Below are 22,790 nucleotides of genomic sequence, written 5' to 3'. Positions count from 1 at the left end.
CTTTCTTGAAGGCTCTATCAAATTACTTTTCTAAGTCTCTGTGAAATCCAAGTCGTTATGAAGTCAGTCTATTTATACGTGGCTGGTGAATAGCTGTGTTTTGCCCATCCAGCCTGGGGAAAAGGGTCTTTTTCTTTGTCTAATTTTGAGTCCCAAAGAACCAAACAAAGATAAAGTTGAAGACAAAGCAGTCGCTCTTTGCCGAAGACTGGGATGGGTATCAGAGGCAGCCAAGCTGGTTATCTGTTAGGGAGGCTATTTGAATCCTGCCGCCTCATTGGTTTCCCGTTGTAAAGGTTGCTTTGGCCTTTCTGCACACTTGGAGAAAATCTTATTTATTGCATTGTCACATCTGTGAAATAGAGCTCTTTGATGACAACACTGCTGTGAGATAGAAGGTAACCTTTGCTTTACTATCAGGCAGCCAGGGAAGTGCAGTCATATCTCAGGGCTGTGAGTGATGTCATTGAAAGACGAGGCTGTTAAAAGAGAAACCAAACACAAAACAGTGGACTCCCACTGCATTCTCGCCAATAGGAAGACATTCCATTCGGGAACAAATGTCATGGCTGGGTTGGATTACTCCTGGAAGTCACAATGCCATGCTGGAACGAGAGGTGTTGATAGCTGCCAGGAAACCAAACCGCGATAGAAAAGCAAGTATGTCATGGAGTAGTTGTGTTTCCTCTCCGTCTGTTCTGTTGCCCTAAGCAAGAGAACTTGAATCCCTGTAAATAAAACATTGAGGCCAGAGGACAAAATGAAGAAGGGGTGAGGTTGGAGACTAGTTTAATTTTCCAAACTGGTTACCCTTCTAAACCACAGGCCCTGGCTCAGACTTGGAGTTGGTAGTTGGCTTACTCTTATCCTATAGTGGAGGCAGTTCATCTTCTGGGATATGCCTAGGCCTCCATAAAAAATAAAAATAAAAAATAAAAAATCAGAAATCCTCTTTATAAAACTGCTGTATTCTGAAATAAAAACTTTTCTTTAGTGTATATTATTCTTAAATTCAGTATAAAAGAAATGTTGAACTCTTGCCCTTCACCAACAATGGGGGCAGGTATTATTCAGCAGTTTTTCAGCTGCCGTCAGCTGCCGTTTCAATTTTCTAAGGGTCAGTTTTTCTTCTACTCATTCTAGACCCCTCTAGTATGTTTAAGGATTAATTATTTCCTTTGTGTAAAGGACTCTTTCTTCCTTTTTCTTTTTCTTCTTGCTGCATTATCTTGACTGTACTATTCACTCTTATCTCTGTCAAATGTAGTTCAAGGATACAAGACTCAAACAAGCCAGCCTATATCCTTGGAAATAGATATCATAAAGGGTGAGGAAATCCTGGGAATTCTTGACAGAAATGAAGTTTTAGAATTTCCCATGGATTTTTTGTTTTCTCTGCTCTCACTGTTTCCCATCTAAACTTATAATTGAAATATAACTGTTTTATGTATCCGCATCTGGACACAATGCAGTCTATTTAGGCTAAATAATTGTAAAGATGTTTGGAGTGGTGGAACATCTGGTAGAAAGAGGGGGTTTGATACTTGTCTAAACTATGGATGTTGTAATTTTTATTTTCCTATCCAGTGTTTGTAAGAGTAGGATTGTCCACATTGTTGATATAAATTGCATGTTGAAATCATATGATTTTTTTCAAGCATACATATATGATGGCTAAGTCTGGAGGTGCTGATTCAGCAGTCTGTGGTAGGGATCAGGCATGTGTGCTTTTAAAAATCTTCAGGTGATTCTGAACTAGACCTCTGGCTGAAAACCAATGGAGTAAAAACTAATTTATTTTTTTATTTTTTATTTTTTTGTAAAAACTAATTTATATTTATATGTGCTTAAATGGCATTACTTTGATTTTTTTTTAATTATCTGTCTACTGTGTATTTTAAAAAGAGAGATGTATGTCAGATGCTTAACTTTAAAATAACATACCATATAGTAAACCAAAGATTGGATTATGAGTCAGAAACATGCAGGGTGCCTGGGTAGTATAGTCGTTTAAGCATCGGACACTTAGTTTCAGCTCAGGTTGTGATCTCAGGGTTATGAGATCGAGCCCCATGTTGGGCTCTACATTCATCAGGGAGTCAGCTTGAGATTCTCTCTCCCTAGTCCCCTCCTCCACACATGCATGCATGCTCTCTCTCTCTTTCTCTGTTTCTCTCTCAAATAAATAAATCTTTAGAAATATGGGTTCTGATTACAACAGTCTCACTTACTCTGGGGCTCAGTATCTGCATTGGTTAAATCTGGGGTTATTTTAGGTGAGCCCCAAGGTCTCTTTTCGCTTCAGCATATGTGATCCCATTTACACCCCAATCTTGCGTGAAATGGACCAGCAGTTGCTAACAGAAATAACACGTGCCTGAGAGGTTGCCTTTGCTTCTTCCAGAGGACTGCTGTAGCTTTGGCATGAGGAATACCCAGGAGCTCAGCTTCCTCTGTGCCATCTGCCCCCACAAGTAATGGCTTGGTTCACACAACCTGCTATCTAGGTGGCAGGTCTTGGACTGTCAACTTGCCTGTCAATGTCAGTCCTATTACATTCCTGACCCCGAAGGTTTTAGTTGCCTGATTGACTGATGATGAATGATATGTATACACAATTAACTCTTTAGTCTCACTAGCCTTAAAAAGGAGACCCGTGTGTTCCTTATCTACAAATGTGTGTTAGTCTCTCCCATGGTGAAAACACAATTGGGAACTTTCAAAGAGACGAAGGCCAGTGATTTTTAAGCCCTTTTCCAGTCATGCAGAATTTTTACTATAATGACTGATCACTTAGCAATGCCTGTCTTTTACATGTGATCGTATAGCCATCCATAAGAGATTGGGCACAGAGAAGTACCCTTTCTTTTCTTTTTAGGTCAAACTGTCCTTAAAGTACCCATGACAGGGGCACCTGGGTGGCTCAGTCAGTTAAGCATCAGACTTCAGCTCAGGTCATGATCTCAGGGTCTTGGAACTGAGCCTCACATCAGGCTCTGCACTCACCCAGAGGTCTGCTTCTCCCTCTCCCTGTCCCCATGCTCATACACACACACACACGCACACGCGCGCGCACACACACACACACATATTCTTTCTCTCTCAAATAAATAAATAAAAACTTAAAAAAAAAGAACTACCAGTGACAAATAATTTTTCTTCTTCCATTTTTTTGCCTCTGGGCATTTTGTCTGTAAATGATTTTTCTACTAAAAAAAGTGATATAAAATATGATATAAAAATAGTAACGGTATGTAGTTAAATATTAACACATTATGCATTCTATATGTCAACACCTAATTCACAGAATAGTTGCTAATTTGTGTATCTATGGTGTGAAGCAGATACCTCTTGAATTTCTACCTTTAATTTTGGAGTGCACCTAATTTCTTGAATATGGTAATGGTGGGTAGATTTTAGACCTAATGGCTCCCTTCTCATTTAAATATATGCCACCTACTTTTGCTTTTAGAATTCTTAAGTGTTGCTTACTTTTGAAGAAGGAAGAAACAAGTCATTTTTTCGTATCATGCTCACTTCCTAAATGTTGTAAATCACTGAAGAAAGGAACAATTGTATCCTGTACATTTATTCTTTGTGCCCCCAAATAACAATTCTCAGCACTTCATACATGTCAGTACCCCAGACAATCACACACTTTCCTCATCTGTCTGAACATTTTCTTACTATTCATTTACCAATTCAACAAACATCCAGTGAGTGTCTACTGTGGATAAACACTACAAGGCAGGTAAGAAAGACAGAAATGGAAAAGAGACACCAGTTCAATGGAGTAGGAAGGATCAATAAATGAGTACATAAAAGAGTAAAGAAGATAACATTAGAGAATATTAAATACTAAGAAGGAAAAAAACGGGTGCACTGATAGAGGGAGCCTGGGGGATTACTTTACATCAGGAAGCAGGTGCTGACGAGGGGACGATTTATGTTGGACATTAATGGGAAGAAGCAAACCAGAGGCAACAGGGAGGAAGAGAACCCTAGCAAAGGGTAAGGGCTGAGACTTCAAGGCAGCCACAGACATAGGGCATTTGAAGGAAGAAGGGCCAGTGGGGTGAACCAGATGGAGAATGAAGAAAGAGATCAGAGAGAAATGTGAGTCACAACAGCTTAGATTTTTCTAAGTGCAGTAGTGAGCCCCAAGAGGATTCATATACATGTGCTGGGAGTCCAGAGAGCTATCACCTGACTTATATTTTTTAAATCGGCTGTTGCATGGAAGTTAGATTATAGGGAGCAACGAGGGGAAGAAGGGTATTAGTTATCTTCCTTTTAGGGTAGTTATGAAGTATGTAGAGGAGTCTCACACATTTTAAGTGTTCAATAAATGTTAGACATCATTGTGAAATCAGCTTCTTTCTCTCCTTCATCTTTGTTCTTTCATGATGGTGAGTGTCATTATAATTATCATTTCCACAGTTTACCTGGGAGGTGATCATGGATCAAACTGAGGGGTTAAAGCTTTGGATGAAGGGAAATGGATATTTGGGAAACAATTTGGGGTTCCTATTTGTAAGAACCCAGATTCAGTCCTAGCTTCTCATGACTTTGCCCTGCAATAGTTACTACCTCCTCAGAATACCTGTAGCACCAGTCAGTTCACTGTTACTAGTGTCATCTTGAGTCTGCTTCTTGTCAGTTCTCCATCTAAAACTTATTTAGGAAAAACAACAACAATATATATGAAGGTGGTTGAAAAGGCTGATTCTCAGGATCAATAAATATCTATTCAGTAAGGAAAAGAAAGAAATCTTCATTTCAAAACAAATGCTCCAAGTGATTCGGGTTATGGTAGCTTGTCAACTCCACTTGGTGAAATACCAGTCAAAAGCTTGGAAAAGAGAAAAAGACTAAAAATAAGAGATTGGGAAGGTTAAGTATATGTATATGTACCAATTAAAACCATAGGGATGGATGCAACTGCCCAGGTAGAGTACATAGGAGGAGGAAAGTAGGTTTAGAATTGAACCTGGGGGAACCTTGAGATCTGAGGGACAGGTGCAAAGAGAACCTGAAAGGGAATGAGGAAAGAGAAAACTGAGAGTTGTGTCAGGGATGCCTACAGTAGAATTTCAAAAATGTGTGGTTATACATTCATTCCTACAGCAAATACCATTAGAAGGCCTTCTCTGTGCTAGGCACTGGAATCTAGCAGAAAATAAGACAGACAAACATCCTTGTTCCTGTAGAATGTTGATTCTAGTACCAGATGAAACAGATGGCCAGAAAATCCCAAAATAGAAAAGAGAGCAATTTTAAGGAGTGTTAGATTGACACCCAAATTGCAGTGGATTGAGGAATAAGTAGGATATGAAAGTGGAAACAGGAAATGTGACTTATACTTTCTAGCTGGCCATCAAGGGGGAAAAAGAACCAAGCCCTGCATGGCCTCCCTGCCACTCACCTCCGAGTTATGTGACCTCTGTGAACTACACTGCTACCAAGAAGTGAAAACTTAATTTTGAACTCAACAAACAAAATTATAGATGTTGAGAGAACTAAAATACCTTCAAGTCCCTGGAATCAGGAAGAGCACAAATAGAATCCTTTATAGAATGGTAAAAAAAAACTAGCAAAAAAAAAAAACAAAAAACAAAACTAGGCAATGACAAATCCTTGACTTCTCGAAGGAAAAAATAATATTTTTCATGGGTAATTCAAGATTCACAAAATAAAGAATAAAACCAAATCAATAAACAGTAGTCAAGCATGATAATTTTGAGATGAATATTCTGCAAAGTTGTTGTGAGACTTCTTTAACCCTGTAAATTAGAGGCAAAAGGAATTCAAAACTGATTCAAATATAATGGGGCACCTGGGTGGCTCAGTTAAAGTGTCCGACTTGATTTTGGCTCAGGTCGTGATCTCAGGGTCATGAGATAGAATGCTGTGTTGGGCTCCTCGCTGACTGTGAAGCCTGCTTAAGGTTCTCCTTCTGCCCCTCCCCCACCTCTCTCTTCTCTCCCTCTCCCTCCCTCTCTCTCTCTCTCAAAAAGAAAAGAAAGAAAAAACAAATATAAAAAATGTATAATTCACACTCATTTCCTCCTTTCCTGATTTAATTCTTTATCTTTTCCCCACAAACTAAAAAGAGCACATTACGTCAGAGAAGTCAGCTGCATGTCCATACTGTATTTTCCTTGTTAAACTTTTTAAAACTAGTGAGGAGTGTATAAATGTCATGTATTCTGAAATAGTAAGAATAACATAAAATACAGTGAAACCTTACAAAAGAATTTAAAATATATTTGTGTAGGAAAGAGATGGAATAATAAGAGAACAACTATGTGTAGCATTGATACCAGATTCTAAAACACAAGTGCTCATTGTTGGCAAACAAAACAAAGCAAAAACAAAAACAACTTACAGCTTCCCAAACAGTTCTGTGAATATAAAGAGAAATAGAGAAGACAACATATTCCTGTTTTTAAAAAGTACAATGCGGGATCCCTGGGTGGCGCAGCGGTTTGGCACCTGCCTTTGGCCCAGGGCACGATCCTGGAGCCCCGGGATGGAATCCCACGTCGGGCTCCCAGTGCATGGAGCCTGCTTCTCCCTCTGCCTGTGTCTCTGCCTCTCTCTCTCTCTCCCTGTGTGTGACTATCATAAATAAAGAAAAAAAATTTTAAAAAAAATAAAAATAAAAAAAATAAAAAGTACAATGCTTATAATACGAAATACTCTAATACTAAATGTCTATTTGGTTTCTTTTAGATCTCGAGCATATGCTTCAAAGGGCTAAGGAGTAAATGTGAAGGATTCAGTAGAACAGTATCATCTCTTTTTATCCCTTCTTCAATGAGCAGAAATGGCCTGTTCAAATATTTTGTCCAACATTTAGTTTTCATTTGAAAGAAAGAAAATGATTATTCTCCATTGCTTGAATGTTTTCTATGTCATATATGTTATTCATTGCTTATCTATGCCCAGTTAGGGAAACCTGTTCCTCCAAATGAATTAAATCAAGCTTTCCAAAGGATACCATAGCCATCAAAAAGTAAGTCCATCACAGTGGCCCTCGTTGTTAATTGAATAATTCTTTGCACGTGGTGCTAGCACTCAACAACTATTTGTTGAATTAACAGTTTATTTAGACCTGTACTGGAAACTAATGTTTAACACATCATATTAGGAAAGCCACATGAAAGGGAAGACAGGAATGCTGAACACATGGTTATGCCGCATGAATCACACTCCTTTGAGGCAAGATCAATAGGTAATGGTTTTGTTTTGTTATATATGATTTTGCATTTCTAAACTTTCCCTAGTTTGTCAGATTTTTTGGCAAGAGTAAAAGATTTAAAAAGAAAAGATTTCAAATAGTTAAATATAGTCTCTTTTTAAAGAGTTTATTTGAGAGAGAGAGAGAGAGAGAAAGCATGAGTAGGGGAGGGGAGGGCAGAAGGAGAGGGAGAAGCAAACTTCCCACTGAGCAGGAAGCCCAACATGGGGCCTCATCCCAGGACCCTGAAATCATGAACCTCAAAACTCTCTACTGTAGAAGCTAATTTCAACTTTAGCCTTTGTTCAAACTTAACAATGACCATACTATTTAAATACCAAAAGTTACTTCAGCATTGCAGTTAGAATTTAAGGAAGACCATGAATCAAAGGGAAGGAATGTGTTTCTGTGCAGAGGGATTTACCCTAAATACATCTCTGGCTTCTCCCTGTTCTTTGATCACTCCACACCACAAAAAGTGGAGGGGCCACATGAAGTGAACGTGAGTAGCCCTCTCAGCACTTCTGCCTTCATTCTCAGCACCTCTGGAGGCCTTCTACCAGAAATGGTTGGGGAGCATATAGTTTCCTGAAACTACTGAAACAAATGATCTCAAATTTAGTGGCTTATACAACAGAAATTTATTTTCTCAGAGTTGTGGAGGCCAGAAGTCCAAATTTAGTTTCAATGGGCCAAGATCAAGGATTTGGGAGAGCCACACTCCCTCAGGAGAGTAGGTGGGGGGTCAAGGCAAGCTACTCTTTGCTTCTTCTAGCATCTTGGGCTCCTGGCATTCCTTGGCTTACGGCCACATCACTCTCATCTCTGCTTTCCTGGTCACATTGCCTTCTCCAGACACTGTTAAAGGTACTTGAGGCCCACTTTGATGTCCAGAAAAATCTCCACATCTCAAGATTCTTAATCACATCTGCAAAAACTTTACCATATCACATTGACAGGTGCTTGAAGTTAAGATCTCACATCTTTGGATGGCTGATATTCAGGCCAATACGTGAGGAAGCCTGTGCTGTCCAGTTTCATCATTATCGACAGAGCAGGAATCTACCAAATTCTAGTCCATTTGGCCCACAGACTAAGTTACACACTCCAAATTAAATTCTGTCCATGATAAAGCTGATATTTTGATCTCCCAATCTGTCTTACTCATGATTTCTCAAAATGTTTAGGATATGGCAAGGAGGAAGTATGATATTTTTTACAGTTCCCCTTGAAACTCAGTAGGAGAAATGAAATGGAAATAATGTCATATAATCAAAGACTTAGTACTTGAGAAACCCCCTTCTACTATGTACCATTGTGAGGAAGTGAAGAAGTAAAAACAAAATAACATAAAGGCAGGGAAGAGGAGACGAAGATATAGACCTGATTCAACCGCTGCGTGCCTATTCATTATGCACAGTGGAGAATCTACATATGGCACCTGAAAAATATCACTGAATTAATAATTTAGATCATGATTATGCCTCTAATTTCCTACCATATCCTACTAAATAGACATTGTAATGAAAAGCATATTTTATTTACAATTATAGTTTATGAACCCAAATGTAAACTGACAGTAATGAGAAGATGGTGTCACTAAATCCATTTTAATGTAAATTGCCACATTTAAAATATTCTGAAAGCAGGAAGGGCAGTTAATGAACCTAGTACTGATATCCTTGTCAGAAATGCCTGGCTTACACCCTGATCTTCTGTTTCAAACTAGATGATGATCACCTCTTCATCCTTTATGTGTTTATTGTTTTTCCTCATGATACTCTAATTATAACAGTTTTTCTTCCTCCCCCCTCCCCGCCCCCCTCCCTAGCTATCAGCAAACCTGATTTGAATTAGAAAGGAACAATTCTTTGGCTATAAACACAAATCTGTCTCCCAAGCACAAGCTGGCTTGTTCTGCATATAGCAAGGGAAGCCATGATGTAACAAGGATAATTATAACCTGAGCTGGCTGGTGTCACCGCAGAGAGGGGCCTGTCAGCATTTCACTGTGAATAATGATACCACTGCCTCTGCTCATATGAAACACCAAACTTGGGGTTCTTGGACAGTTTAAAGTCCAAGAATGCAACTTTTAACTGAAGACTTTGTTGCAAAATGCTGTGCTTGCTGTGATCCTGGTATTATACTACACAAAGCCTTTTCTTCCTGATGGTAACCACTCTAGAATTGAGAGCTACACGTAGACTTCAGTCCAAAGTGTTAGAGAGGAGCCATGACATGGGGTGCCTGGGTGGTGCAGTCACTTAAGCATCCAACTCTTGGTTTTAGCTCAGATCATGATCTCAGAGTCATGAGATCAAGCCTGCATCAGGCTCCATGCTCAGTATGGGATCAGCTTAAGATACTCTCTCCCTCTTCCTCTCCCTCTGCCCCTCCCACCTGTATACTCTCTCTCTAAAAAGTAAATTTAAAAATCTAAAAAAAAAAAAAAAAAGTAAAGGAGCCATGACAGTGACTCAGACTGGAGGTGAGGAGGTAAAGAAAGAAGCAAGTCTATTTAACTATTCTTTCTTTTTTTATTTCTTCCCTCAAAAATGTGTTCTCTTGGTATTTTAGCTTATGTTGCCCAGAGACCTACAACAATCTGATGAAAAATTCAAAGAAACTGGAGATAATAGTGAAGGGGTCAGTGTTCACCTTTAAATCCACATGGAAAATGAATGATTTGGGGAAAAAATGGTTGTAATTCTCATTACATGTAAAGCCTACATCTTCTGGATATGTAAAGAACCCTTAGACCTTGATTAAATACCAGTAACTCAATAGAAATATAAGCAACAAACATGAAAAGACATTTCTTTAATACAAATAAATATAAATGAAAAGGCACTCAACCTCATTCATATTAAGATACACGCAAATTAGAATCACACAGAGGTACTCTTCTCACCCTCCATATGGGCAAAAATCTCCAAGTCCGGCAACATATTCTATTGGAGAAGATGTGGGGGAAAAGACTCACCACTTGCTGAGGAGAGTGCAAAATGGTTCAAACCCTATGCAGGGTGTATTAGTTTTCTGTTGCTGCTGTAACAAATCACCATAATTTCAAGGCTTAAAACAAATTTATTATCTAATATATTTCTGCCAACCAGGTGTCTCACACTGGTCTTATAGGGTTAAAAATCAATGTGTCACCAGAGTTCTGTTCCTTATTGGAGACATCAAGAGAGAATCCATTTCTTTAAAGTTCTGTATCTGAGGTCACTATTTTCTTGCTCTTTCAGGTTGTTGGCAAAATTCAGTTGGGTACAGTGATTAGCTGAAGGCCATCTCCAGCTTCTAGGGCTGCCTACATTCTTTGGCTCATGACCTGCTCTTTCCATCTTCAAAGACAGCAATAGCAAGCTAGGACCCTCTCATATCACTTCTCTCTCACGAAGTTGCCAGCTTTCTTCCTTTTCCGCTTTTAAGAACTCATGTGATTACACTGGGCTTAGTTAATCCTGGATAACTTCCTCATCTGAAGAGCTGGAACTTTAGTCACATCCTCAAAGTGTGTTTTGCTGTGTATAAGACAGTATATCAGCAGGGTCCAAGGGTTAGAATATGGACTTGTTTTTCCTCCCCCCCCCCACCAGCTTTGTTGAGGTATCAATGACAAGACTGTAGAACATTTAAAGTGCACACATGATAATTTGACATATATATATACCTTGTGCAAGGATTTTTTCCAGCATTAAAATCAAATGTATTTGAACAGTAAATGTAAATGCTTGACTGCCCATTGATAGTTTTACTCCCTTTGCAATATTTCCTGGCCTTTCACTTACTATAAATTCCATTCTTTACAAGAAGTTAAACATCATTAATTATAAATTTAACATTTCAGCCTGGTATGAGCTTTCTAGTTTCTGCAAAGCATGAGAAAAGCAAGTGAAGTGCAGAACAGTGTTTCTGTACCCAGAACTAGTACCCTAAACATCTCCAGTTTCATTAGTGTTTACCCTCAAAAATGAACCAGCATGTAATAGAAATTGCTAAAACTTCTGACTTCTGTCATGCAATCTGGATCTATTTATAAGGAGTTCAGCATTTTTTATCACCTTGTTTTCCCACAACCATTCAGGGACAGAACCTACAGGAATAATATATGGTTTATAGTCATTTGGGTTTTGGGGGTTTTTTTGTTTTTGTTTTTGTTTTTACCTCTGAGTGATGTGGTAAAGGTCTGAAATACGTCACAATCTTGATACAATTGAGAGTATTGTCTCAGCCGGGTGGGATTATTTGATTTTTCTTTTCTTCCGTGCACATACATTTTCCAAACATATCTGTATTACTTTCTGATCAGAAAGAAGAATATATGTTATTTCAATGTCCATTATAAATATCTCATCCCAGCTTTGTATGAATTTTTCATACACCGTGATAATAACTTAAAAACCTATAAAGTGTTTGTCTAACGATCATGCCTATCATGTCCTCATACCCAGCTCCCTGACCTGATTCTGTCTGCTTCCATCATCCTCATCAGCCTGCTGCCTATGCTGCTTTGCTCTCCAGCCACGCTCAAGAATCTTTTAAAAGCAGTTAAGAATAAGTGTGTGTGTGTGTGTGTGTGTGTGTAAAGGACTGAAGGAGAAGGGAACAACTAGTTTTTTGTGAAAACCACACCCTACAAAACCAAAATATCTCCCAGAGGTTAAAAAAAAAAAGGAAAAAGAAAATCCTATGATCAATTGTAATTTGTTAATCCAGTATGTCTTATGATTTGCAATGTATCATCTATATGTACGTACTTAGCTCTTTACTGATTAATAACAAAACCAGTCCTCTGGGCGTAAGGAACAAAAGTTCCTAGTGAGGATTCTGCTTAGCATCAGCGTGGATGCTCAGGCATCTTCTTCATTTTCAACTCAGGAAAGCACTCCCTTCATATGACATTTCCTTTCATTCTATTAAAACTATAATTTAAGGAAAGTTGTTTGAAGCCTCTGTCTTCAGAGGATAGCATTAGAACCCTTTGATAGAGTAAAAATAATTACCCCCCATAAAGAAAGAAAAGCACCCCTTCCTACCACCCTATAAATGATGACCAATCATCACCCTCAAAGAGTCTCTTTTTCATAAACCATCTCTTCGTACTGAGATCTGACTGTACCCTCCAGTCTAGCAAGAGACCTGCAGACACATCACACACAGTGCAGTGAGAAAAACTGTGCTTGGGAATCAGACCTGGATTCAGATTGCATTCCTTCTGTTCAGTTCCTTGGCTTCAAGCAGGCAGGTGAACCCCTTGATGAGTTTCCTCATCACTGAGAAGTCTTTGGCCTCACAGAACTATTTTGGGGACTTGAAAAGACAGCCCACATAGAGCGCCTAACAATGTCTGACATTCAATCAGGATTCCTTGCTCTCCCTCCCAGCCTTGGGACTCTTAAAAAATTCACATGGACCCAGCATGTTCCCAGTAATCTGGAACCTATTTTTATGAAGTACCTGCTACCTATAGAAAGAAATTTACCACAGGTTACTTCAAAGCAAGAAACGACCCTAAGGTATTCTCAGTGGGGAACACATTATTTATCCCCATAACCTCAAATGTTCTGGAATCCACATCTGCATTGGCAGCTAGGCCAAGCCTGAGTACTGACGGCTCCGGCAACACTAGAATGGGTCCCATTGCTACTGCTTCTGAGGAAAACTGAAGCATGCGGAGGGTGAGTAGAATTCACATAAAAACAAATAGGAATTCCTCTAAGATCTTAAATTTAAGTCCTAGATGTAAACTACCTATGTTTAGAAGGGAAAGAGGGACCTATAGACCATCTACACTTTTATACCCACTTACAGCTTTTTTTTAAAATATAAACCTATGGTGTCTAGATTCATAAAACAAATTACTACTTTGCAGTTCTATCATTCAACTTAAATTTATGCACCTCCATGGGATTACTAGGCTAGACACTAGAGTGTGAAGGTGCAACTCACAAAGTAGCCTTTCATCCTAAAGGAGAAAAAGAAAATGTTTAAGATGGGCTCAGTGTGTAGATCTTCTTGTACCTCATTATATCAAAGGAAACTAGAAATTGGAATCCAGGATGTTTGAAGGAAAAGAGACAAGCTATTTTGGATGTGGACAAACCTTTTCTACTCTATTTTATCCTTTGGGGAAACAAACATAAAACACCTCATTTAGTTGGTCTGAATCTAGTCAAAATGGCCCACCATTCTAAGTAGCTCTGATTCCCTCGCCAAATAAATACCCTCTTGTTTAGCTGTTTAACTAAAACATCAAATCACCCAAACTGGCTCAGAATAGTGGTGATCCTTGCTTTTCAAATTACTGAGGTTTTAACCCTGTTGTCTTGGGTAGGATTTAGATAGTGAAAACAGAATACCAAACATGATAATCCCTGTCTGCTCAGAATGTCCATCATTGCACACACACGTGCACACACACGGAGGCACACAGGCCATCTGGACGAATACACATACACCTTGAGATTACTTGAGACTGCCTCCCAAGTCAGTCATTTAGTCAATAACCAAAGCTCAAAATGTCAGAGTTAAATGAGGAAAGCCAAAACAGATGGAATCTTGCCATTAGTGGCAGTCAGGAAGCCACAGAGGAATAACAGACTTTCATACAGTTTGTGAAACTGAAAAAGAGAAACTTGTTTTTTTTACTAGAAACCCAGAAGTGACAAAACGTGAAACCCCAACTTAATTCTGAATCAATCATCTGGCAACTTTGCTTTCATGATCTGCTTTGAGGTAGATTTCACACAGTAAATCGCACTAAAGTCTGCTCTGCCAAACTGTGCCACACTCTCTGATTTATCCAGGTGAAAATTAGAATAAAGCCTTTCATGTTACATCAGTGGATCTGCTTGGAACAAAAGCCCTTGTGAACTCAGGAAAGTCAGAGAGTAATAGGAAGTGTAATATAGCAATGTTTGGGTGAACTTTTCCGAACTTGAGAGATACTTCAATTTGGTTTGTAATTACCCTTGGTAAAGAGGATCAAATAAATTTTTATCTTGTTACTCCACCAAGACTACAAATAGATCTTCACAGCACAAATCAAACAACAAGTGCACACGATCTGGACACAGTTGGCTTATAGCTGTGAGTAGCTCTCCACCTAGGCTCTAGTAAGTGCACATCAACATGCTGAATGGACTCTTAATTTTACTCAATTATCCACAGTTATGTCCCCTTTCTGCTTTTAATTAGCTGCACAGAATTAGTTTCAATATTATATAAGCCTGAAAATGCAGGCTATTGTTTTACAGTTGTTGTTTTCTTTTGTTCTGTTTTACAAGTTAGCAAATGTTTGAGGACTTGTGTGAGGTGTTAGGCTCTATGTTAGAGACAACAGGATATAAGATGAGCTCTTGACCTTCACAAATGTATCAACTATTAGGGGAGCTCATGAGGCTCGTTTTCAAGCACTAAGCTAGAAGTGTTGCCCATCCTAGGAAAGTTTTGATGGGATACTAGTGCAGGTGTCACTTCTCCCCACAATACCCACTGATGAACCCCTGAAGAATCCAATTCACTATCTCTCTCTTACATACAGCATTAAAGGACTAATTTTATGGCAAAATAGTAGGAAAGTCCAAATACTTTATTTGGTGAAGGCAAGGGGCACCTGGGTGCCTCAGTCAGTTAAGCATCTGCCTTCAGCTCAGGTCACAACTTCAGGGTCCTGGGATCGGCCTGTGACTGGCTCTCTGCTCAGTGGGGAGTCTGCTTCTTCCTCTCACTCTATGAGAGATCTCTCTCTCTCTCTCTCTCTCTCTCAAATAAATATATAAATAAATCTTTATTTGGTGAAGGCAAGAAGTGAATATATTAGGCTATTACAAGAAAGGTGATGTGTAGAACTACACATTGGATTTTTTTAAAATTATTATGTTTTTAAATACTGACTTGCAAGTCATGAGGAGAGACATTACTCTATCAGAAAGAAAAAAGGCTATTCATTTGCAACTACAACTAAGTGTTTGTGATTCAGTTCAGTTATACTTTTTCCTGAGGCAAATTTGAGATAAGTCATAGTTACCCAATGCAAAATTATGATATGTTTGAAGCCCAGAGAAAAACATCTATATTTGGGGCAAATTTTTATGAATATTAATGAATTAAATTTATATATAAATATTTGCAATGCTGGAATTATATGAACAAACAGCATTTTGCGTGTTTGTTTTTTATGATGCCCCAATTAAGAATGACTTTCTTCAAGTATGAGGTAATTGTTCAATCATCAAGATTTCTCATGTTTCACTGTCAAGCCCACATTACATTGGTGTTTTTTTGTTGTTTGGCTATTGAATTTTTTTAATCAACTCTGTGAGCTACTTGCCCAGGCAGATAGTACAATGTGTACAATGTTACAAGAAAAACATGTCCACATATAGGTTTGCATGTTAAGTTTACAAAGTTGGGGGTTTTTGTTCTTTAATACTTTCATATAGTAGATGCTAGGGAAGTGTTTCAAGCTGAAAGAGAAAACTCATAATGGGGATGTTTGGCTCTCTTGTAACACTTTCTAGAATTCAAATGTAAGTATACATTTGAGGTCTTAACCTTGGAAAAGCAAGTGATTTTTTTTTCCCTCTGATATTTAAGAGTAATTTTTTTTACCAGCTTTAACTACTGTATGCTTGCTGACATAATAATTATAATAATTAAAATCTATTGAATGTTTACTAGTTGCCAGGCCTGAGACCAAGTTTATTATAGACATTTGTTTTTATTATAGTCATTCATTTCGTTTAATCCCCACAGCTCAGCAAGGTAGGTACTATTACTAACCTCATTTTACACATCAAGAAAATGAAGTTTAAAGAGGTTAAGTAACTTGCCACAAAGTCATACAACCAGTAAGTGACACAGAACTTGTTTGGAAGCTTGGGTTGGCTGATTGAAAGCCTTTATCTTAACCTGTCTTCCTTAGTAAGATAAAAAGGGAGAGAAGACTGGTAGACAAATAGTTAAATTTACAGTTCACATAAATTTTAGGAAGGAAAAGTGACTACTAACTTTTCTTACATATTTTACCAATATTATCTTTGCCACTAGTTTGATATTTTTTAAAAGATTTTATTTATTTATTCATGAGAGACACAGGCAGAGAGAGAAGCAGGCTCCATGCAGGGAGCCTGATGCGGGACTCAAGGATCGCGTCCTGGGCTGAAGGCAAGCGCTAAACCCCGGAGCCACCCAGGGATCCTCCACTAGTTTGATATTTGTCAAAAAATGGGGAAAGAGGCATGTAAGGTGTTGGGGATAATCCTGAATTTGAGAATGTGTCCATTTAGACCCAAGTTAAACCTTGAGTTTAATACATTTTGAATGGTAAGCCTGAATTTTAATGCCTTAACTATTAGATTTATACAGTCAAAACTATCTGTACTTATACACTCCTAGCCAGGCATCTTTGATATTTTTTTGTTATGTAATATTTGATATGTGAAAAGGAATATATGAAACTAATATACTTACTACAAAGAATGAAATTAAAATAAACACTGGTGATGCCATGAGCAAACCCAAGTCCTACGGTGTTGCTGACATCACCCATGCCATGAGGAGCTAGTTCTGTACCCCTTCACCATGCCCTTTCCAGCTCCCTGCCCCAAAATACATAACTGCCATCTGGAATTTGGGTTTATCACTCCCTTGCTCTGTTTTCTATTTAACTGAAGTATAATTGACATATTCGTTTCAGGTATACAACATAATGTATCAGTATTTGCATATATTATGAAAAGGTCACCGCAATAGTTAACATCCATTAGCATCCATCATCATACACAGTTAAAACTGCTCTTCTTATGATGAGACCTCATAAAATTTACTCTTTTAGCAACATTCAAATATGTAATACAGCATTATTAGCTATGGTCATTATGGTATACCTATATCTGCATGACTTATTTCTTAGCTAGAAATCTGTACCTTTTGGCTCCCTTTACTCATTTCACCTCTCTCTATCCCCCACTTCTGGCAACCATCAATCTGTTCTCTGAATCTATTCACTTGGTGTTTTGCTTTCCGTTTTTTTAGATTTCGCATATAAGTGAGATCAGACAGTATTTATTCTTCTCTGACTTAAGTCACCTAGCAGAATGTCCTCAGGGTTCATCCGTATTGGACAAATGACAAGATTTCCTTCTCTTTATGGCTGAATAGTATTCCATTGTGTATATATGCCACATCTTTATCCACTCATCTGTTGGTGGACACTTGGGCTCTATCTTCTCCTATCTTGGCCATTGTAGTTAATGCTGCAGTGAGCATGGGGATACATATATCTTTTTGAATTAGCGTTTTTATTTTCTTTGGATAAAAACCCAGAAGTAAAATTGCTGGATCATATGGTAGTCTTAGTTTTACTTTTTGAGGAACTTCCATGCTGTTTTCCAGAGTGGCTGCACCAATTTACATTCCTTCCAACAGTGCATGGCGGTTTCCTTTTTTCCACATCCTCACCAACACTTGTTATTTCTTTTATTTTTCATCATAATCATTCTGACAGGTGTGAGACGGTATCTCACTGTGGTTTTGATTTGCATTTACCTGATAATAAGTGATGTTGAGAATTTTTTCATGTATCTGTTGGCCTTCTGTATGTCTTCTTGGAAAAATGCCTATTCAGATTCTCTGCTCATTTTCTCAATTGAGTCAATTGACTGTTGTTGTTTTCTATTGGATGGTGTGAGTTTTTAAATATTTTGGATATTAATCCTTTATTAGGTTTATAATTTGCAGATATTTTCTACCATTCGGTAAGTTGCCTTCTTATTAGTTTCCTTTGCTATGCAGAAACTCTTTAGTTTGATCTAATCCTACTAGTTTACTTCTGCTTTTGTTGCTTATGCTTTTTTCTTTGCTTTTAAAAAGGATTTTAGCTCATGTGTACATATTCCTCAACAATACGTTACTTAGCTTTGCTAACTTTGAGCTTTACTGAAATGGAATCCCAAGATATACCTAGGTCGTTGATGTACATATGAATTGAGGGGAGGGGGACACCGACATTTATTCTGTAGTATCTCTCATGCATGACTATCTCTATATCTAGGACAGCCATCTTCCTAGAGCAGCATGTAGAGCTATTAATGAAAATCCAGTTCCCAAGCTAAGGTTTATGAATGTTGTTTCTTTTATTGTAGCAAATGCTTTCAGAGTTTATTATACAATGAAAAATACTGTTCTGTCATTAAGTGCACACTCTGCTTAGTGTAATTTATAGTCATGAATATTTGCCAAGGAATCATGTAACTATTACACGTATTTATAACAGAGCTGAAAAAAATGCCAATAATATCGTTTGAACTTTCATAGCCTTTTGACCCAATAATAAAGCTAAAGTTTTTCACTTGTTTAAAAAGCTGTTTAAGGTGTTAAATTCCTGCTTGTTTAATAGAGAGTCAGTTGCCACACTTGTTCTAGCAAAAGGAGTACAATTGACATTTTAAATATGCGTATGTACAGGTAATGAAAAATACTATCCAAAGCTGAAAAGATAATGAAAAACACCTAAGTGATGCCAACCGTCATGTTTGCGGCTATTGTCTAAACTCTTCTTGAATAGTTCATTGACATTATGATCGGGTTCTAGATTAGTTAGTATCTGGTTCAGAGCTTTGAAGACCATGATACTTTCATTATATCCATTTTTACATGAAATACTGATCTAAATATTTCTATAGTGCATCAGGATGCTTTTCATTGCAAGAGACCGAAAATCCAAGCTAAACCCAAATAGGCAGAGTCACATTATTGGGTCATGTTACTAAGAAGTCCTGGATGGATGTAGCTTCATCTGTGGCAGAGTGCCACAGGGCCTGATCCTTCTTCAGATCTTAGCTCACTTCTTGTCCCTTTTGTATATCAGAGCTATCTGACTCCCCTAGGTCCACGTCTACAGGACAATGTATACATATTTATCAGAAATCCCTGCCAAGAGTCTTAGGTTTCATGGAATCTGACTGGGTTACACACTAATGCCTGAGCCAGGCCCTGAGGCCAAGAGAAGACAAGACTCTGACTGAGTAGAATTAGTGCCCTCCTCGGGTCAGAGAAGTCAGCCGTATCCAAAACACTGAGCTAAGTGCCAAGGAGGACGTGATTCTCCAGGGAAATATGGGGGTGGCACCCCAGAAGGGCATTGGAGACATACTGAGTGGCGAATTCACACTTGAATTTTTTTTTTTTTTTTAGTTTTCTAGTTCCACGAAATCATATTTCAGAGTCTACCTCTCATTCCTACTCACCTTTCTCTTTCTCTTCACTTTCAGTGCAGTTATTTCATGTTCTCCTAGTTGAGGGGGATTGCTTTGGGTACCAAGCCTCACCCTTCACAATGTCATTATAGATAACTATATTCTGCACGCTTGCATTCAGGGTAACCCACTACAGCAGTCTGTAGTTGTAGAGAGGAATTTGACATTCTTGTCATCTCCCTCCAGCAAGTTTGAAGGGAATACTTATGTCATTCAGTAGACTCACAATGTCCCAAAGCAAGTCTCAAGATTCTGCATTCAAGGTTTCTCTTAAGTTAGCTTATAATGATCTCAGCTTTGGTTTCAAGTTTTTTTTTTTTTTTCCTTAGTTCTCACAAAATTCTGTTATCACTTCATGCCAGATCTCCCCCCTTAGCACCTGAACAGTTTAAAATTTGACATGATACTGTGGCTGAAATAACTACCTACAGAAACCGTCCTCTCACACTGATACTTCCCCTGGCTCATTCCTGTGAAACACATATGAAACATATGCTCATTAGTTACAGGAACCAATTTAAATGATAATGTTTTCAAATGGCCAACATCAAATAAACTCAGGGAATAAACATCATTGCAACATGGTAAACAAGCTCTGAAGTGCAGCTGAGTGTGAAGGTGATTATCAAGGGACAGAGCTGGTGGATACAGAGTAAGTAAACCAATCTACTGCCAGATAATAATGTAAATTTCTCACGCAGTGCACTCCATTACTTCTCCCTTAGTTCTGCTGCTACAGTCTGCCCTGCAGGTTAAAAAAAAAAAAAAAAGAAAAAAGAAAAATTCTGAGCCCCAGCCTGCACATTTAATGTCTATTAAAAGCAGGGACAAGTATTTCACATGGGGGAGGTTGGACATGAGATTTAGGGTATCGCTGGATGAACTTGTAAGGTATAAATAGGGATATGAGTATCGTTACACTATTGTTATCAAGTGTCTTCAGATTCAGAATATCACAGATTCTGTACAGAAACCAAAGCTATTATAAACTTCACCAATAGGAGCTTATAAAAAAAAACGCTCTTAAACTCTTAGTATTAAGCATCTTTAAAAGTAGTGCCATAATACTTAGAACATTTTAGGAAAATTAATTAATGCCAAGTAACATTTGGTCGACACTAGGTTAAACAGTGCATATACCAAGAACAAAGCAGACTCAGAATATTTGAGTTGCTATGAAATCATGGAGGGGAGTTTACCAGATTCACAAAGAGGGAGGAAAATATTCCCAGCACAAAGCATTATATGCAAAGAAATGAAAATATATGACCCATTCTAAAAATAGCAAATTAAGTTGTTGGAGGGGGATGGAGTAGGAAGAAAGGGAGCTAAAAAGACAATTTAGTCTTTATTCCGAATTTTAAATAGCACGTGTCACAAAATTTTAAATATACTGAAGTAAGAAGAAGAAAGCAAAAAAATAAGGGGCACCTGGGGGGCTCAGTCAGATAAGTGCCTGCCTTTGACTCAAGTCATGATCCCAGGGTTGAGCACTTCTTCTCCCTCTCCCTCTCCCCCTTCCCTAGCTCATGCTCTCTCTCAAATAAATAAATCTTAAAAGAAAGCAAAAAAAAAAATTCATAATCTCAATAATTAACTAGCCTTGTTGACAAGGTTCTAAATAAAATCACAAATGTATGTATGGTTTTTTTGTTAAATCATACATAAAAAGACAAGAAGGAGGTAAAAGACATCACTTTCTCTTCTCTGATGTGTCTCTCCAAAGAGAATTATGCTTAATAGTTTTTTGAGTTTCCTTTAAGGAAGATGTATTTTGAATAATTTGAATTTTTAAATAAAATAAATTATACCTTACATGCTCTTCTGCATCTTGATGGTTTTTTGGAAGCATTATAACACATTTGTAGATCCTCCCACAGCAACACATATAGAACTTACAGAGTATTTTTAGCAGCTGCATCATATTCTACTATATTCTACTGTAGAGTTAAAACAACTGATTTGATTGATGGTTTTTTTGCATAGCTTTCTGGATTTTTTGTTAATTGCAATGTTATCAATATCTTAGTATATAAATGTCTTGGCTAAATAACTTTTTAGACTCTTTCCAACAAGTTTTCCTTCCCTCAGTAGTTTATCAAGTGTGCTCTTCTTCCCACAGAACTGTCAGGAGCTTTGGATATCATGAAGCCTTTAAAATTTTCAAATAGATTAGGGGGACATTTCACTTCTGGATTGTTTACTTGTATTTCTCTTAAAAAGAGTATAATTGAGCATATTTTCATAACATATGTAGCCATTTTTGTTTTTTTAAAAAACATTTTATTTATTCGAGGAAGAGAGAGGCAGAGACACAGGCAGAGGGAGAAGCAGGCTCCCTGCGGAGAACCTGATGTGGGATTTGATCCCAGGACCCCGGGATCATGATCTGAGCCAAAGGCAGACACCCAACCACTGAGTCACCCAGGTGCCCCTATGTGTAGCCATTTTTGGACACAGGTTTTGAAGAAATCTTTATACCATACTAATAGATTTGAACATTATCATGGAACTAAAAATCACTGTATCTTTAAAAGTTAAGTGTTGGGATCCCTGGGTGGCGCAGCGGTTTAGCGCCTGCCTTTGGCCCAGGGCGCAATCCTGGAGACCCGGGATCGAATCCCACATCGGGCTCCCAGTGCATGGAGCCTGTTTCTCCCTCTGCCTGTGTCTCTGCCTCTCTCGCTCTCTCTGTGTGACTATCATAAATAAATAAAAATTAAAAAAAAAAAAAAGTTAAGTGTTGATAATATCTGGTTCGTAAAATGGAAAGAGAAAGGACCAAATCATATTTTGTGATTATTCTCATTTCATCTTATCGTTTTTATTTATACTCTGAATGACTCTATCAAATTTACTGTTGAAGCCTATGGAATAAAAATTATTTGGATGGGGAATCAAGCTTTCAAGTTTTAGGAGTACCCTACCCAAGAAAACTAAGAGTGAAGCTTTCATGCATAGAGTACCAATGGGGGGGGGGGGTGCTGCCTTATATATTTAGCCACATAAACTCAATGAAATCAGCATGTTTATCAATCATTTCTCAACAAATACTCCTTTCTTCTGCTTAAATCAGCCATAGTAATTGAACTCCTTAAAAAAAGGGGGGGGGGGTTGGACTAAGAACAATGGCTAACTTTCATGTCATTCATATTCTCAAATATTTGTCACACCCTGATTCTCCACCACAGTATGGACCATTACTTAGTCATCACTGTATTGAGTGGTCATAGAAACCCATAGCGACTAAATGGTGTTTCCAAAGGGTCACTAGAGTC

General features: G+C 38.1%; 2 long non-coding RNA genes across 2 annotated transcripts in view; one reads left to right on the top strand and one right to left on the bottom strand.

Annotated features, from left to right (window-relative positions):
* Positions 1-386: 386 nt before the first annotated feature.
* Positions 387-22,790, top strand: part of LOC112649964 (uncharacterized) — a 133,157-nt gene continuing 110,753 nt past the window's right edge. Inside the window, exon 1 of the long non-coding RNA XR_007413935.1 lies at positions 387-660. This is a non-coding gene — a long non-coding RNA (uncharacterized LOC112649964). The remainder of the gene's footprint in view (positions 661-22,790) is intronic.
* Positions 10,039-22,790, bottom strand: part of LOC118350265 (uncharacterized) — a 38,761-nt gene continuing 26,009 nt past the window's right edge. The window contains exons 3-4 of the long non-coding RNA XR_004803724.2: positions 11,417-11,553; positions 10,039-10,773 (exon numbers count right to left, since the gene is read on the bottom strand). This is a non-coding gene — a long non-coding RNA (uncharacterized LOC118350265). The remainder of the gene's footprint in view (positions 10,774-11,416; positions 11,554-22,790) is intronic.

Source organism: Canis lupus, chromosome 11 (genome assembly GCF_003254725.2).
Source record: "Canis lupus dingo isolate Sandy chromosome 11, ASM325472v2, whole genome shotgun sequence".
Taxonomy (NCBI): domain Eukaryota; kingdom Metazoa; phylum Chordata; class Mammalia; order Carnivora; family Canidae; genus Canis; species Canis lupus.
This window is presented reverse-complemented; position numbering and strand designations above follow the sequence as displayed.